The sequence below is a fragment of the Rhynchophorus ferrugineus genome, unplaced genomic scaffold (genome assembly GCF_030347505.1).
Source record: "Rhynchophorus ferrugineus isolate W39M unplaced genomic scaffold, kcgeb_rfMv2 rfM10, whole genome shotgun sequence".
In the NCBI taxonomy this organism is placed as follows: Eukaryota; Metazoa; Arthropoda; class Insecta; order Coleoptera; family Curculionidae; genus Rhynchophorus; species Rhynchophorus ferrugineus.
In genome coordinates this window covers 1,843,042-1,863,266 of record NW_027472589.1, presented here as the reverse complement: position 1 = coordinate 1,863,266, position 20,225 = coordinate 1,843,042, and the positions used below count along the sequence as shown (strand labels likewise).

At 31.8% G+C, this 20,225-nt stretch overlaps 1 protein-coding gene across 1 annotated transcript in view; it reads right to left on the bottom strand.

The window, feature by feature from the left end:
* LOC143203743 (uncharacterized) overlaps nt 1-20,225 on the bottom strand; it is a 120,054-nt gene that overhangs the window by 61,681 nt on the left and 38,148 nt on the right. The gene's annotated exons all lie outside the window — the stretch shown is intronic.

Sequence of the window (20,225 nt, the reverse complement as noted above, 5' to 3'; positions counted from 1 at the left end):
GAGAATTCAGGAACATTACAATTTTGTATAACCACGTTTAGATTCATTCAACCACTGTTTAGCATCAATAATATTTTCCTCGCTGAAAATGCTGTTCAAGAGTTGTAATAGCACTGTCTTGGATCATATATACCCTGGTTAAGTTCTTAACAGTCTATTAAAGCGTTTCTTGTAGAAAATCTACAATATTCCTTTAAGTCCTATCAACAAATTACAACAAATTAAGGTTCCAATAATATTACAGAGAGATTTTATTAAAATGTATATATGTAATTCCTCAGATAGTGATTTCATAAATTGAATCATTTGTTTTTAGGCAATTGTTGCAATTCAATTTTAGTAACATTTGTTGTTTTATTAAGCCACTAAATGTTTGCTACTGAATTACTTCTACACCAATATAAATATATTTTATTGTAATTCGTAAGATGAGACATTTCGCCAATTTCTATAGTCATGAATGTTACAAATTTAAGGCAATTTAACATGGATTTTCGTTTAATTCACCTAAATATACACATATTATGAGAGTTTCATATTTATTCGAGAGATAAACATTTTTGCCACATTTTCCATATATATAGTCGTGAAAATTTGCGATTTTTCGTCATTTTCAAACATTTTGCTGTAATTTATGTATAAATTATCGCAAGTTAATGAAAATTGCAGGTCTTATAAAGAATTTTACGCTGATTTGAATGGTACTATAATAATTTTTATAAAGCGTTTAGTTTTCCGGTTATGCAATGAAAAGTGTATTTTCAAAAAATTAATACATTTCTATTTATATCATATATCTTAAAAATTATAAATTTTATGGCAATATAACATGGATTTTCGTTTATTTCACTTAAAAGTGCATATATTGTGAGAGTTTCATATTTATTCGAGAGATAAATATTTTTTCCACATTTTCCATATATATAGTCGTGAAAATTTGCGATTTTTCGTCATTTTCAAACATTTTGCTGTAATTTATGTATAAATTATCGCAAGTTAATGAAAATTGCAGGTCTTATAAAGAATTTTACGCTGATTTGAATGGTACTATAATAATTTTTATAAAGCGTTTAGTTTTCCGGTTATGCAATGAAAAGTGTATTTTCAAAAAATTAATACATTTCTATTTATATCATATATCTTAAAAATTATAAATTTTATGGCAATATAACATGGATTTTCGTTTATTTCACTTAAAAGTGCATATATTGTGAGAGTTTCATATTTATTCGAGAGATAAATATTTTTTCCACATTTTCCATATATATAGTCGTGAAAATTTGCGATTTTTTGTCATTTTCAAACATTTTGCTGTAATTTATGTATAAATGATCGCAAGTTAATGAAAATTGCAGGCCTTATAAAGAATTTTACGCTGATTTGAATGGTACTATAATAATTTTCATAAAGCGTTTAGTTTTCCGGTTATACAATGAAAAGTGTATTTTCAAAAAATGAATACATTTCTATTTATATCATATATCTTAAAAATTATAAATTTTATGGCAATATAACATGGATTTTCGTTTATTTCACTTAAAAGTGCATATATTGTGAGAGTTTCATATTTATTCGAGAGATAAATATTTTTTCCACATTTTCCATATAGTCGTGAAAATTTGCGATTTTTTGCCATTTTCAAACATTTTGCTGTAATTTATGTACAAATGATCGCAAGTTAATGAAAATTGCAGGCCTTATAAAGAATTTTACGCTGATTTGAATGGTACTATAATAATTTTTATAAAGCGTTTAGTTTTCCGGTTATGCAATGAAAAGTGTATTTTCAAAAAATTAATACATTTCTATTTATATCATATATCTTAAAAATTATAAATTTTATGGCAATATAACATGGATTTTCGTTTATTTCACATAAAAGTGCATATATTGTGAGAGTTTCATATTTATTCGAGAGATAAATATTTTTTCCACATTTTCCATATATACAGTCGTGAAAATTTGCGATTTTTCGTCATTTTCAAACATTTTGCTGTAATTTATGTATAAATGATCGCAAGGTAATGAAAATTGCAGGCCTTATAAAGAATTTTACGCTGATTTGAATGGTACTATAATAATTTTTATAAAGCGTTTAGTTTTCCGGTTATGCAATGAAAAGTGTATTTTCAAAAAATTAATACATTTCTATTTATATCATATATCTTAAAAATTATAAATTTTATGGCAATATAACATGGATTTTCGTTTATTTCACTTAAAAGTGCATATATTGTGAGAGTTTCATATTTATTCGAGAGATAAATATTTTTTCCACATTTTCCATATATATAGTCGTGAAAATTTGCGATTTTTCGTCATTTTCAAACATTTTGCTGTAATTTATGTATAAATTATCGCAAGTTAATGAAAATTGCAGGCCTTATAAAGAATTTTACGCTGATTTGAATGGTACTATAATAATTTTTATAAAGCGTTTACTTTTTAGGTTATACAATGAAAAGTGTATTTTCAAAAAATTAATACATTTCTATTTATATCATATATCTTAAAAATTATAAATTTTATGGCAATTTAACATGGATTTTCGTTTATTTCACTTAAAAATACATATATTATGAGAGTTTCATATTTATTCGAGAGATAAACATTTTTGCCACATTTTCCATATATATAGTCGTGAAAATTTGCGATTTTTTGCCATTTTCAAACATTTTGCTGTAATTTATGTATAAATGATCGCAAGTTAATGAAAATTGCAGAATTGCAAGAATTTTTTAAGCTGATTCGGATAGCATTTTTTACCGTCCAAAATACATATATTTTGAGATTTTTATCTTTATAGGATAGGTAAAATTAATTGGAACTTTTTCTATGTATATAGCTGTGAAAATCTGAAATTGTTATCATTTTCATTTCTTTAAATTTTACAGGGATTAAAGAGAATTTTACATCGAATACTATAGTAGCCCAATATTTTTATACAACGTTCAGTTTTTAAATTATACAATGAATTTCTGTTTATGTCACTCATCCTAAGAATCGTTAATATTATACCAATAACACATGGATATTCATTTTTGTGTTTGTTTGATCTTTTATTTTATTAAATTGTGTAGTGAGAAATTGTTTTTTTTCCATATGATTATAGTAATAATAATCATTTGCCCATCGATTTGGTTAAAAAATTGACTAGTTAAAAGACGGTTAAATATACTTCATGATTCAGAAATTTCTTAATTTAACTTCATATTTTTTTACACTAATTGTAAACTTCAACAGATGTTATTTCCGCGTAAATTAGACCGTCTCTGGTTTATTATCGTACGTTAACAGTTAATCGGAATTAATCCCTTATGCATATGGCGTTTAATCAGTACGCGAAACCATCCAAATCGAAGGTTAAGCCTCGTAATAGCTAATAACTAAAAATAGTGACCCAGTATTTCTGTATGCTCGTTGCAGTAGAGTTGTTATTAATGAAATTCTTGATTATTTTGTCGAATTTGCTATAACTAAAACTATTACGTATCATTGTATGTGTTTTATCCTTTATAAATATGGAAATATATTAAATCAACCACCTTATTTTGGATAATACACACATGAAGTTATGAAGCGTTATCTATTGAAAACAGTTGACTGATATTTATATTGTCCCTTGCTTGTTGTAATTTTCTTGTGGCTTCTTCACTATTATCTCCAACAGTAAGAAGCAATGTTTTCAGCAAATGTAGCCACCGTGATATTTTCCATATGTGGTATGTCACATGTATAGAGTAAGTAAAGAATTGGTCCCAATACACTTCCTTGTGGTACACCTGTTTTAGTTTATTTTATTGTCGATTATGCTTCCTATTGTTTGAGTTTAAACATTATGGCTGTAATGTAAGAGTTTAATAGTTCAGTGTGTAGTTTCAATAACATTTTCTGTGGCTTATTAACAAGGCCGTCATGCCATACCTTATCGAAGGCTTGTGTCACATCTAATAATATCTCTGAACATACTTATTTATGTTCATAGGCTTCTTGAATTATATCTGCTACACTATGAACCTAGTAAATTGTTGAATGTTTGTTAATAAACCCGAACTGGCGTGTAGGTATTAGCTGTTTTCTCTCTACATTCGGTGTTATTCTTTTATTTCATTTAGTAATTTTCGGAAATAGTGACGGTCGTTATCTGAATGCACAGCAACTGGTGATAGGCTTATTTTAAGGCAAAAAATAAATCGTTAGATAATCGTAGATATTAGAGCGGGGCTAGAATGATGTGTGGCTCTTGATGGAGGTTACGTCGTTGAATAAAGCCAGTTTTGAAGAAAAAAAAACGTGTTCTTCGTTACGCCCGGGACTTTTCAGCCAATGTGTTATATGAAATTTCGACGCTACAGTAGGCCTATTTAAAGCCAGAATTTTAAATGGGCGCTTACCGACAAAGAGCGCGTAAAACCGACAAACAAAATAGCTATAAAAATACTACCGGCCGTACCGATAAATCTACACCATTCCACGTCAACCTCGTCTACGTCTACGGAACATAAATATTTACGATCCTAATGATTTGTGACTGCTAGTGAATTAAACAAAAAACAGTTAAAATAACTGTTGCCCGGCTAGTTGGTGTACGTATTATTGTGCATAATGAACGTTTTTGATATGGTTCTCGTTATTCCCGTACAATTACGAATAACAGTAGTTTCGGGCGGTGTAACTGAAGATACTCTGAGGAAAGAAACGGAGAACAATAGTACTTAAACTCATAATTCATAAGAAAAACACATAAATTGTAATTAAAAACAAATAGGACTGGTAATGAGGATTACCGCATATGTTACCAACTATTATTGGTTTTTCTTACAACAATACGTAGTTACAGCAACACTTTATGGCCAGGAATATTTCGCTTCGATGTCAATGTAGACGACGCTCTTGGACTAACTCACAGCTTATTCAGCTTTTTGTGATTGTCGTAGGTATGTTTGGTCCGGTTTTCATCATAATCGTTCGAAAGACGTCACAGAAAACTTGTTCTGTAACCATTTTTGACTATAACCTCTCACAAGATCTCTCTCATCGCATATAACTATCTGAAAACAGTATATTCACCATGTGCTAAGCTGTTTGAAAGCTCTTTGAGACTTTGAGCTGAGTTGTTGTCACCTTTATGGCGTTTTCCTTTACACTTACATAAAAATCGTCACTTTTACATCGTTGAAGTTAGAACCAACAATAGATATATGATAATATATCTCATAAGTTTCTAAAAGTATTTGATGAGCTTCGGCAGCAGATTTCTTCAAATATAACAACGGATAACATAGGCTATTTCATTAAACCAGTTGCGGTGATAAATTAAAGTTGTAGAAGATGGAAAACACATTAGTTCTATTCATTTCTAGAAGAAATATATACAAACCTGATCGAAATGCAAAAGCAAATGAAATCTCACCTGTTTCACCAAATTTGAGCGATACCATCTGATACTTGTTCGCAAATCCAAAAAGATAAAATCCCCAGAAGGACATTGGACCGCAGTAAAAAATATTGAATATGTGTTTTTTTTACATATTTTAAAGTCTCCTTTTACCAACTATGGGTTTATCTGGACTGAATCCACTATTTAACGTGGCCAACGAACCACGGTCCGCGGCATTAAGCCTTCCGACTGGCGAGTGACCAACTTAGAAATTATCCCAGAAGACATCCGGTCTTACCCAGCCTGGTTACTAGCGTGAGTGGGATGATTTTCCTTGTCGGATTTTACACTCTTGCCTAGGACAATCACAACGTAAGTTTACGACCATGCCCCAGCAGAATTCGAACCCGGGTGGTACGTAACCAGGCTGGGTAAGACCGAATGTATTCCGGGATGATTTCTAAAGTTAGTCACTCGCTAGTCGGTAGGCTTAATGCTGAAGCCCGTGGTTCGGAGCCCACGTTAAACTTTGTTTTTAACTAACTATTTTCAAATAAACCCATAGTTGCTAAAAGGAGACTTGTCATTCGAAACCAATTCTACCCCTAAAATAACTCAAAATCAACTTGTAACATATATTTTTAATAGTGTCACAATAGCTCTCGTGTTATTTAACAGAAGTAGACGGGAAGAATGTGATTTAACACAAAACAAAACGGGAAAGAACAACACTATACGTCGAACATCCACAGTGATTGTACGGTTTAATTAATATTTATAGCTCCTTGATTTGGCTTTGTATAGCTGATCGAAAAGGTGAATGGAACCGAGTATTCCTTTTTAGGCCGTCCGGATATAGTAAAGCCCGTAGTTGCATATCAATAAAATGGATGTGAGAAAATCTAGAACTTAGCTAATTATTTTAGTGATATCAATAAATATACTGTTTCATTTATAAGCAAAATAATATTACCATTTAACAAAAAAAATTTAGTATTTTTATCACAGTTTAAACCATATTTATTAGGTAACGTTTGAAAATAGAAAAAATTGTTGAGATATTGATATAACCGCAAACTTTAAAATGACACCAATATCACAACTAAACTAACCGTTATTATAATACTTATTATTTTCATCAATATATACAAGATTTATGAAGGAACGCTGGAAAAATAAAAAGATAATATTTTCTAATAATAAAAACATTTAAAAAACAATATTTTAAATAGTATGTATCAAATAAAACATAAGAGAATGTCTTTTTCATAAAACTTTACAATATTATGTTATTTTCATTTATATAGTTTAGTTTAAATTAGGCTAAAAATGAAAATCTAAAAAGGTTTATAACAAAATCTCTGGAAATAAACCACCAAATTATGCATATATGATGTTTCCGTCAATTTATTTTGGTTTAAATCACACTTATAAGCAATAGTTTGTATATATAATGTTGCATATATAATTATAGGAGAAAAATAACTTAGCATGCAATTCTTCATATTGCCTGCCTGGTTGGTGCAGTGGTAAAGGCGACGGTCCACCTACCGACGCGAGTTCGAATCCAGCGAATGGTCGTAAATTTGTGTTTGTGATTGTCCTAGGCAAGAGTGCAAAATCCGACAAGGAAAATGATCCAGTAACGCCAGTAACCAGGCTGGGTAAGACCGGATGTCTTCTGGGATGATTTCTAAGTTGGTCACTCGCCAGTCGGTAAGCTTAATGCCGAGGGCTGTGGCTCGGAGCCCATATTTATAATAAACAAATATAAAACAAATAGTTTTTAAGTTAGGTTATAAAACAAGGTTCTAATCATTACCATTTCAAGATAAATAACAACAATACGATCCTTTTTGTTGTAATTTTGCTTAAAGGTTTGTATATTATCAAAATATGAGTTGTAGAAGTTAGTTAGACTTTGCTAACTTTTATAAGAAACTAATAAATGATATCAAACGACCTGTAAATGACCCCGTGACACAAAAACATTATTATATTTGATATAAAACTAATATTTTCCGAGACATCTGATATTATGGGATATAAAATATAACTATTATGATTATGGTGTGAAAGGAAAGTACCTAATTACCATTCCGCTAGTTTCAAAATGCATTTAACTGATAGTTTCTTTATCTTAAGCATAACACTTGTGCACTTTAATGTAGTGCGATAGACGTTGTAAAAATAAAATTAGCTGTTAAAATTGTCAATTTTTAATTCGTTAGGTACTTTCAGATATCTAATAATCTAAGTAAACTTGATAACGATTACTTTTAAAGTGCTCGGACTGCATAAACATTGCATTTATAACATACGAACATGGAACAAAACCAAAACTAAAGGTGTTTTAAATTTCTAATTCATTATAGAATTCTTTTATGTATTTTTTATTGGCACTTTAGGTTTTACAATAGGATTTACGTCTTTTTTCATTCGTCGTATTGATACTGATGAGATCATCTATTACAACAGAATTTATTTGATCAATTTATGAAGAATGAGGGTCGTTATTATAGAAACTAGGCTCAAGGATTATTGAATAATAGAATTTTCAATAACACATAAAGATTTTTTTACTAACATTAAGTGGGTATATTTACGAAAATAACAGCGTATAAATATTTACCTTTGTATTTTGAAATTTCCTGTAAATGTGAGGTTTTATAGTTATTTAGACTGTTTATTATTGGTCTAATTTAAACCAAAATATATTGGCGAATTTTTATAATGATTATTTACAGCATGAGCAAATTAATTACTGAATATTTCCTTGTTTATTTTAGGATTTCTTGATGTATAATTAGAAAAAGTTGATGTTTTTAACTGTTTTACTTATAAATCTGGTTTAAATCAACTTATAGCGAAGATAGTAACACTAAATATATAGAGTTTGATGCTTTATTGGATGGCAGGGTATCTTTCTTTTATAATTTAATTATAATATTTTTATAATACAATAAAGAGAATAATTTAAAAATAATATGTTAATATTACTAAAATTTGTTTTGACAATATTTTCTATAATATTAAAACCAGAAATATATTTGATATATAACATTAAATACTTTAACAAATATCTCACTAACCTTTTTTAAATGGTATTAATTAATTAAATCTAATTTCCATTCAGTTATAATAATTAACAAAGTATTAATAAGTTTACATCACTAGACCACTGAATATTATAACAAAGTACATAAGTACGATTATTTTCATAACTGCAACAACTTCGGGGCATCAGATATAAGTATGTATGATTTTTATTCACTTTTCTGTTATAATCATAAATATCAAATTACGATTAATAATTCGTAATTTCTTGTAAGTAATGTGTAAAAGTAAACAAGAATTTTAATGATTTCCAGAAAATATTTATTAAATTCTGAATAGAATAGAAATAAATACTGAGTGTTTTTTTAATATTGGGAAAGTTTGTCTCTGAGTTATTCTAAGATATCAAATGTGGATATTTATCAAGCATTTTCTATGCGTTGTTTGCTTTAGTAGTTCACATAATTTCATCAATATTGAAACCGTACTTATAGTATGGTTTAAACAAAATGGATTCGACTGAGATGAGTGATATTTCTATCCTATATTATTTAGACTGAGTCAGAAGGAAAACAATTTCACCATTTAATTGTGCATTAAATACTATACTAGTTTTTTTTCGCCTTGACGGGTGTCACGACTATACATTTTGCGACTATAAAATAGTACGAAGATGATCTAAAGGGACCGGAGACAGACATATAAAGTGTATATATAAAATAATAAATTAAAAAATAAATAAAATTAATAACACACACAGGGTGTCTAAAAGTATCAATAGTGTACATACAATTTAAAAATCAACACAAATACAGGACTATAAACACAACCATAATGAAGCAGAGGTTCTATCCGGACAACACATATCAGCACCCATACCGAAGTTGTAATGGTTAATTTGGTCAGTAACTCTAAACTTAGCATAGGCTAGATTATGTAGAGAAAATCGATCTCTCGTAGAAATCCGAGGAAATTTTGCAGCCCATACTTAGTTCTAATCAGGATGAGCCGTGGACGGTCGTTCAATATGTAGTAGACTGAAATAGATGCACGGTGACCAAACTCACAGCAGGTGGGCTCGTAGTCATCAAGAGGCCGTGCGAGAAACGACAGTGGCCCAATCTCAGTTAATTCAAAGCTACGGTATGGTGACGAAGGGAAGGAACGCGAAGAGAGGAGAAATCAGCTTTAACCACAAAGAACCTGTTTTGGTTGGCCTCCAGGGCTTAACGACGTTTTACGTCGATATTTATGAATCAAGAAACGAATGGGATAAGGTCAGTATGGACACAAACATTCGTGATTGGTAGAGGAGAGGAGGCTGCCGATTTGGCCGCACTATCCGCGAGCTCATTTCCCGGTATACCAACGTGAGAAGGGATCCACAGTAAACTTATCATGATCCCATTCAGATAGAGGCTACAGATGATTGACAGTGAGTCGGTGACCAGGGGATGGTTGAACTTTTTTTCCAGGAAACATTCGAGAGCATTTGGGGAGTCGGTCAGAATTAGCCATTCTTTGAAGGATTGTGTTGTGATGTAGGATAAAGCTTTGAATATCGCGAGAGTTCAGCGACCAATATTGCACTGCCAAGCCCACTGCGAGATTTGGAGCCATCATACTAGTTATTATAATGTCATCAATATATCTCTATTGAAACCGTATTAACAACAAGGTTTGAATAAAACTTTAAATAAATATTTTAGATACCAAACCGTTATTTTATATTTTTTAGCTAATCTTTAGTTTTATCACGTAGTTCAAGCAGCTCCTACTATTTATTTGTAGGTTTCGCGTAAAGAACCTATAAGTCAACAATAACTGTCTCTTCGTAATGTTTATATTAATCGTAGAATCTAAGAGTTGACATGAAGTTTTGTCGTGGATTGCAAGAGAAAAACTTGTACTTATAAGTGCAACAATCCGCTGAGTACTTTGACTGTCAATTTTAATTCTGTTTTCTCCCCATTAGATACCATGTAGTTAAAAACAACAAATCATTTCATGACGGTCATTAAGATATAATAATATATATTTAACAGTTCGATGCTCAGACGGTAAGGAAGCGGACAGCGAGAACAAATGGGAGTAGTACGAAGCCGACCAGGTAGTGGTACCGCCGCACCGCCGCGTCGTCCATTAACAATAAGCCGGTATTTGCTTTGCGGGCCATTCGCACGCCAGATAAGATCCCCTAATACGTACTAAACACACCTCCGGGCCGGCACTAATTAATTCTCCAGGAAGTGGTATCCGGCGGGGGTCCGGGCGACGATCGTACCGACCAGGAAACCGCGCGGACGCCACGGGAAAGAGAAGGCGAAGACTCCGCGGACCCCCGATACCATCAAACGGTTATATATTTCTATTTAATGCACGCTGATTACGCCGGCCTGGAAGGCGCTAGTGTCTTGTACAGTTAATGCCGCCGATATGGTGGGTGGGAAGCTTTATTTTGCTCGTTTTTTCGGTCTCTATTCCGTCTCAGGAGATCTGCTACTAATTGCGATCTTATCGAAAATATATTGCGGCAAACTTCAATGCTTAATTCCACGACAACACTGGCCTTTTTATCTGGATATGTTACAATTGTATATAAGTTACGTTTTATGAAAGGGTTTTCAATAAAAAAAACTACTGCCACCTAAAGAAACCTCTACAGAGATGTACGTGGTCGTTATTCAGCCCGGGCACCTTATACACAGTTGGGGCAAAAGTCCAGCTACTATTTTGATAGAGAATTGAAAGGGAGTATGAGGAAAGACTCCATTCTCATAAGAATATTGAAGTATTGCAACTTTCGGATACCACAGACTCAAAAGAATCAAACCAGCTTATCTTGTGTAGTGTTGTGTAGTGAAGTGCATTTAATAAAAAAATACAGCAGTGACATTATTTCACCAGAGACTGAGATAATGCCGACGGGTCCTCCTATACCTAGATTTAAGTTATCATAAAGACAAATTGTAAGTTAGTCGGAAACGACTAGTAACAACGTAATAATTAAATAATAAAAAATATATTAAAACTCTTTGAATAATCTATCATTAATTGGCAACTATATGCTTCAACAATTATTTGAAATAAAATGTTAAATAGAAATCAAATCAAATCATCTTCGACGTAGATTTCGACCGACAAATCCGCCCGTCTATGGACCGCTTTAGTAGATCCAACGCCGTTACGACATCAGTTTTTTTCTTCAAAGCTCGCCAAACTTTTTCGGCGGTTGTTTTCGTATTGTGTCCACCACGGGCCGTCGGATCCGCCATTCAGGTGCATAGCGATACCGAATTCTATGGGAAAATGGCAGTTGAAAAAGTATCAGAACGATCGGATTGCGGTAAAAGGTTCACAGTCTGATGATCGCGAGCCGGTGCTCGCCTGACCCGTTCATTGTTAATCGGATGGAGCGCGAAGAATTGAAAGGAAGCCCGACCAGATCCGTCTTGGTGAGACTTGTCAATGGGGCAGCGCGAAAATGGTACCGTAAGGTTTATAGCGATGAATGGGACGTAAATGGAAATCTTAACGAATGAGGACGGTTGATTCGTTATCAGCTTCATTACTGCACTGAGATTTCATTATGTCTATGAAGCCAAATCATTGAAATCATTTACACAAGGTACATACAAAATGTAACCGTAAATGATCAGACGTTCTTAAACTTTAACAGTAATCATTGATTCTAGTAATCGCCTGTAACTGCCCTGTGGTCGAAATTCGACCACAATGTATTAAATTAATCATGTTTTTCTCATAGAAATGTAAAAGGACTAATTGAAAAATGATATGTTACTAAAACTTCTTTTTGCTAACTATCTCTAGAGCTACCCGTCACTAACCCTTTTAAATGGCATTTAATTAAACCTAATTTAAATTGAATTTCAATAATCACCAAGATATTGGTAAGTATAAATTACTACATTACTGAATATTATAACAAGGTAAGATTATTTTCAGAATGGTAGCAACTTCAAAGCATCAAGAATAACAGGTCAATTGAAAGGCCCCCGGCCTGACACATAGATGGCGCTACTAGAATCAAATCCATATATTTTTTTAGTTAACCTTACCCCTCAAAAGATACATGTAGAAATTTGACAGCTGTCGGATCATTAGTTTGTGAATTATAGCATTTTGAGGAAAGCAACTTTTGTTATTGTGAAAACAATTGATAAAAAGGAATTTCGCGTGTTGATAAAATATTGCTTTTTGAAGGGAAAAAATACAGTTGAAGCAAAAACTTGGCTTGACGCCGACATTCCGGATACTGCCCCAGGAAAACCATCAAGGATTGGTATACTAAGTTTAGACTTGGTGAAATGAGCACCGAAGACAATGAACGCAATGGACGCCCAAAAGAGGTTGTTAGCGAAGAAAACATTAAAAAAAACAACAAAATGATTTTGAATGACCGGAAATTGAAATTGAATGAAATAGCAGACGCTCTAAAGATATCAACTGAACGTGTACATCATATCATTCACGAATAGTTGGGTATGAGAGAGCTTTGTGCAAAGTGAGTGCCGCGCGAGCTCACTTTTGACTAAAAACAACGACGAGTTGATGATTCGGAGCAGTGTTTGAAGATGATCAAGCGTAATAAATCCGAGTTTTTACATCGATATGTGACAATGGATGAGTTAGAATTGAAAACATGGCTCCATCATTTCACTCCGAAGTCCAATCGACAGTCATTCGAGTGGACTGCACACGATGAACCCACTCTAAAGCGTGGGAAAACGCAACAGTCGGCTGACAAGGTTATGCCGTCTATATTTTGGGATGCGCACGGAATAATTTTCATTGACTACCTTGAAAAAGGAAGGACCATCAACAGCGACTATTACATAGCGTTATTGGGTCATTAGAAAGAAGAAATCGCTGGAAAACGGCCGCATTTGAAGAAAAAGAAAGTGCTACTTCGCTAAGATAATGCACGGTGTCACAAGTCAGTGACGATGGCAAAAATCCATGAATTGGGCTTCGAATTGCTTCTTCATCCTCCGTATTCTTCAGATCTGCCCCCAGCGACTATTTCCTGTTCTCAGATCTCAAAAGAATGGCCACTGGAAGAACTAAAAAAGTGCTAACTAAAAAAGTGGCGAATGTAATAAAACTAGCGCCGTCTATGTTTCAGGTCCGGACCTTCCAGCTCATGTGTTAGATCAAGTTAGAGGTATCTTTTGACTGAACATTACATATTTTCTGTATACATAGTCACTGGGCACAAGGGGATTACTGTTCACGACTATCTTCTCGTAACGTTACAAGTTATAACATTCTAGTTGACCGCCGTGACGCAAGCGTAATAACCTCGACTGAACAGATCGTTTTGCGAATAGATCCTGACAGTACATATCAAATATTTAACAAGCATCGCCAATAAAGTGTCGACGTGAATCTATTCGAAGCGGGGACAGCCTGCCGGCCGGCTAGCTGAAGCCGTCACTAGATTAACTAACGCGACAAAAAGCCGAACGCATCGTTCCTCTAACTGTATATAATTCACCTGGCTCACGCAACGCGGGAAGACAAAAAAGATCCGCGGTAACGTGACCGAGGAGGAACGGTAACCGACCGCTCGGACGCAGAAGTCGATTTTTTACGGAGCTCTTGATGGCGACGATTCGAGGTGGGTTGCCGTAAAATTGATTTTTTACACCGAGACCTGTTCATTGATTGAGATGTAAGGCGTCCGTGGTCAGTATTTTCTCAAGATAGAGAGAGATGAGTGTCTCCCGAAGTTACTATACTGGATAATCTCATATACAAGAGACAGTGTTGTATATCTTACAAAGATGTATTTAATATTGAACGACTTTTTAAATAACAGTATTATATATCATACAGATAATATGCCTAGAAGTATAGGAGATTTATAATATTATTACTTAATTATAAAAAACAGTGTTGTATATCTTAGAAGGGTGCATCTAATATTGAACGATTTCTGAAATAAAAGTGTTGTATATCTTACAGGTTGACATTTATTGTTAATTTAACACGTCTACAGGTATAGGAGATTTAAAGAGGTATTACTTAATTACAAGAAACATTGTTGTATATCTTACTAAAGTGCATCTAATATTGAACGACCCTTGAAACCGTGTTGTATTTCTTGCTATATTGATAATATACGTAGAGAATATAAAATAGCATCAATAATTGATCATATAAAAGCCCTCTTAAAGGTATTGTCAAAGTTCTTTTTATCGCTAACTCTGATCTATACTGACACGAGGTTTGAACGTCATCCATCACTTAATTTCTTATACTGGATGATCTCAAGTACATTTTATGATTTTTCAATGGATAAAATCATCGGACAAACATTTCCTGTTAGGTTTTGTATTTCAAATAGAATTTCGTGTACCGAGTTGCACAAAAATGACCATGAATCGACTTTTGATATAGCTCTGGTCAACTTATTTATTTAACCAAAATTCAAACTATCGTTTCAAGACACCCTTTTTCAATCGACAGAGGTATTACATGTTTAATAAAAAGTCATCTAGTAAGAAATTCCAAATTATTACAAGCAGAAATTTTTGCCGAATAAAAAATACAGAAAATTGATTATTTGAAAAAAAAACCTTAAGGGGATATTCAAAGATCTTCTATACCGACGCGCAGTTTGAATTGTCATCTGTCAATTAGTTTCTTCATTGTCCTAGGTGGAATCAAGTATATTCTGTGATGTTTAAATGGTTAAACACATCGAACAAAAACTTCAATCGCTATGGTCTACCGCCAAGATCTTCAACTGAAGATAGTATCGCTAACAAGTGAAGAAAACAGCTACTGAAAAGCAAATTCATCCAAAAATGGTTAATTATGGGAACAGCCGCCGTATTCACCTGATTTAGCTCCGCTCGACTTCTTACTTTTTCCAAACTCGAATTACCATTACTATTATGTTTAATCTAAAAAAAACCGACTTGTTACAAATACAAACACGCCATTAGGGTAATTTGTACCGAATAAAAAAAATGACAGAAATAAACAACCTACAAGACCGGCGGACAAATCCGTGGCTCGCTGTAGGTAGCATGTCGTAACCGTTAATCCAGAAACACCATCATTAACACAAATACAGGGGACGGTGCACGGTACGTAGATTCGAAAATAAAATCGCTAAATGGGAACAGAAAACGCGAATCGAAATCGCCCACACTCGTACCGTTTATTACCTTGAAGCGTTCTTCGAGCGGAGACCCCCCTCGTTTCCTTGAATATTAGGTTTTGTGTTGGGGACGAAGGCAATTCGATTAAACTCGTTCCGACGACAAGATGAAACGGGTTAATAAGGCTGACATCGCGCGTATTTATTCGGCCCGTTGATGTGCGTGAGTCTGGATGAGGCCAGTTCACTTCCTGGATCATACGCGCGCAGATTTATCTCGTGCCGGAGCGATACTTGGCCCTAGTTTCCAAAAATATTTGTCGGGTACATTGTCGGGATGCCATCCGAATTGGATTAAAGCGCATTCCTCGAACACTCGCCTCGTTTTCTTTCTGGCTGTGTTGTTACGAAACTACAATTTGCTGTCTTAATTAAGCTCACATCTCCAAATAATATTACTAGCTATTAATCAAGATCGAAATGTTATTATAAGTTAACGATTTAGCCGAATAATCTTGAGATATACAACTCTTTTCCCTTCTACAACGAATTATATATATTTATAGTTAAACTTCGGATATACTGATATTTACCGAACATTCAGTAGATCAAAAATATAACTTACTTGATTGTTAAGTTGTATATCTTATGGAACATTGAGTGGTTTAATACAACCGTATGGCAGTCAGTGTCTAAGTTTTACATGATGTAAAACACAGTAATAATGTAAGATGGAATATCTTCAACTTGTATAGTTCAGTAAAGAGAAAAATATGCTAAAGATAAAAAAATTCTTGCTTATCACTATAAATACAATCTCAACAACAAGTTGTATATCTTATAGAGCACAATGTATACTTAACAGTTCACAATAATACAACAAAAAATGAACTGAAACTAATAAATAAATCGACAATTTAATGTTAGATTGTATATCTTAAAACACACCTAAATATATTAAATATAAGCTTGTATAGTTTGAAATTCTATAGTTCCATAGAAGGAAAAAAACTAAAATTGAAAATGAAGAAAAGCTAGAATCAAAATAAAATACATCATTGTAATTATATAATAATTAAGATTTTAAGTTGTATATCTTATGGAACATTGAGTGGTTTAATACAACTGTATGGCAGTTTGTGTCTAAGTTTTACATGATGTAAAACACAGTAATAATATAAGATGGAATATCTTCAACTTGTATAGTTCAGTAAAGAGAAAAATATACTAAAGATAAAAACATTCTTGCTTATCACTATAAATACAATCTCAACAACAAGTTGTATATCTTATAGAGCACAATGTATACTTAACAGTTCACAATAATACAACAAAAAATGAACTGAAACTAATAAATAAATCGACAATTTAAGGTTAGATTGTATATCTTAAAACACACCTAAATATATTAAATATAAGCTTGTATAGTTTGAAATTCTATAGTTCCATAGAAGGAAAAAAACTAAAATTGAAAATGAAGAAAAGCTACAATCAAAAGAAAATACATCATTGTAATTATATAATAATTAAGATTTTAAGTTGTATATCTTATGGAACATTGAGTGGTTTAATACAACTGTATGGCAGTTTGTGTCTAAGTTTTACATGATGTAAAACACAGTAATAATGTAAGATGGAATATCTTCAACTTGTATAGTTCAGTAAAGAGAAAAATATACTAAAGATAAAAACATTCTTGCTTATCACTATAAATACAATCTCAACAACAAGTTGTATATCTTATAGAGCACAATGTATACTTAACAGTTCACAATAATACAACAAAAAATGAACTGAAACTAATAAATAAATCGACAATTTAATGTTAGATTGTATATCTTAAAACGCACCTAAATATATTAAATATAAGCTTGTATAGTTTGAAATTCTATAGTTCCATAGAAGGAAAAAAACTAAAATTGAAAATGAAGAAAAGCTACAATCAAAAGAAAATACATCATTGTAATTATATAATAATTAAGATTTTAAGTTGTATATCTAATATAAACAACATTTTGGCTTACTGTTAGATATTCCATCATTCCATCAAAAACAAGCGCAAGTTGTATATCTTATACAGCACAATTATTAGCAGTTTATAACAATACAACATCTAAAAAGTACTGAATACATTAAAGAAATAGAAAATTTAATGCCCGATTGTATATCTTAATACAACTCTCGACTGATAGTACGTTTAAATATTACATTATACAAAATACAATAATGACATAGGCACCTAACACATACAAATATATTAAACGTAAGATTGTATATCTTACTAATTTATATAATTCAAGGGATATAAAAACAAACTAAATCGGATATAAATAATACTGCATATACTGAAGAAAAGATATACATAGTCAGCAACTTCTTCAAATGTCAATAAGTTGTATCGTCTATAATATCTAAGATAAAGGTATTTTTGAATCATAGGAATTCCATCTTAAGCATTCGCAAGTTGTGTAAACCATAATGTATACTTTGAGATTACAACATTTAAAGTACAATTGATAACAAAAAAATTGAAATTGTATATCTTAAAATTATGCAGCTTATTAAAATTGTACAACTAACACATATAGCACTTAAAATTTTTCATTTTATAAAATACATTACTGACATGACATATCAAGAATTCTGAAATTATTAAATATTTGAATTAAGATATGTGATATATGGATATCTTGACAGAAATAAATAAGCAAAATACAAGATGATTAATAAGTAATAATTCAGTAGCGAAGTTATATAACTTATATAAATATGTCTTTTATTTTATATTAGATGTTATGGATCTTATAGAGCAGTTTATATTTGAATGGTGCTATTACTAAATATGTTGTATATCTAAATATATACAACATGCTTAATTACTGATAATAATTCAAACTTAAAGTATTTTATTATTAACTACGTTGTATATCTAAAGATGTGATGAATGAAAAAAAAATAGTTTTATGTTGTATTAGATTCTGTACAACTATGTTGTATATCTAAATATATACAATATGCTTAATAACTGATAATAGTTCAAACTTAAAGTCTTTTATTATTAACTATGTTGTATATCTAAAGATGTGATGAATGAAAAAAAAAGTTTTATGTTGTATTAGATTCTGTACAACTATGTTGTATATCTAAATATATACAACATGCTTAATAACTGATAATAATTCAAACTTAAAGTATTTTATTATTAACTACGTTGTATATCTAAAGATGTGACGAATGAAAAAAAATGTGTTTTATCTTGTATTAGATGCTGTACAACTATGTTGTATATCTAAAAATATACAGCATTATAAACAAGTAATAATTCAAACGGAAAGTAGCAGCACGGCGTATGTTTGAAGGCTATTAAGGACACAACATTTAAAATGCAATTAACAACAAAGAAACTGAAACATTGCACATCAGCGAAATTATATTGCAGCAGCGTACCATAGGTGTTATGAAATCCGTCCAGTTATTTTTATAAAGCAACTTCACGCTATAAGACAGCAATAATTATCTAATACGGAAGTTGTTAATGCAATAACCGTTTTTTTCCCTTAGCCATAACATTTTTAACGAATTTTCGACACGCCCAACATCAACCACGTTATACTATATCTCCTTGTTTGTTTTTAACTGCGCCACTTCAACGAAGATAATTTATATTGTGACACGTGAATATTAATTCGAACCGCGATATAATTAGCTGGAACTAATGGTAGCGGCAAAAACGAAGAGCACGGTCGCGAAAAAAATGCCGTAACCTGTCGCGATATGTAACTATCGGTGGATCAATAAATCCGAGCCTTTAGCTTGATTACGAACTGTCACTTTGAATAAATTTCACCCAGTGATCGGATAATTGCGGGGCAATTTTAATGTTACAATTACAAAGTAGCGCCAAGACCAGTATTTTTCTGATTATGCTTTTAACCAAGCCGAAGAATTTAAAATAAGACCGGCCACTTCAGTGATTGGAGTAGATATATCCTGCGGGATAGAGATTTATTTAATGAACTGAATATATTCCACTTTGCTACTGCATACTACATTTTTTAAATAAATCCATATTTAATTATCGGGAATATGCAAATAATAGTGTTGTATATCTTCTGGTATTCTGGTATTCATCATTTTTATTACATACACACTGAATTTCATGCTGCATACTTAATATAACAACATTTATTAATCAAAAATACTCCGAACAAAAAATAGTATTGTATATTTTACAATGATGTATCTAATATTGAACGGCTTTTAAAAAATAATATTATATATCTTACAGATTGATATTTTTCATCAATATAATATACCTAGGAGTATAGGAGATTTATAATACTATTACTTAATTATAAGAAACAGTGTTGTATATCTTAGAAATATGTATCTAATATTGAACGATTTTTTTAAATAACGGTGTTGTATATCTTACAGATTATTATTTATTGTTAATATGACAATATAAAAAACAGTGTAACATTAACATTCCTTGCAAACTCATAAAACAATTGCAGTAAAAATATTGTATATCTTACTGGTTGGCATTTATGGTTAAATTAACAAGTATGCAGATACAAGAGATTTTAATGGCATTATTTAATTACAAGAAACTGGTTGTATATCTTACTAAAGTATATTTAATACTGAACGACA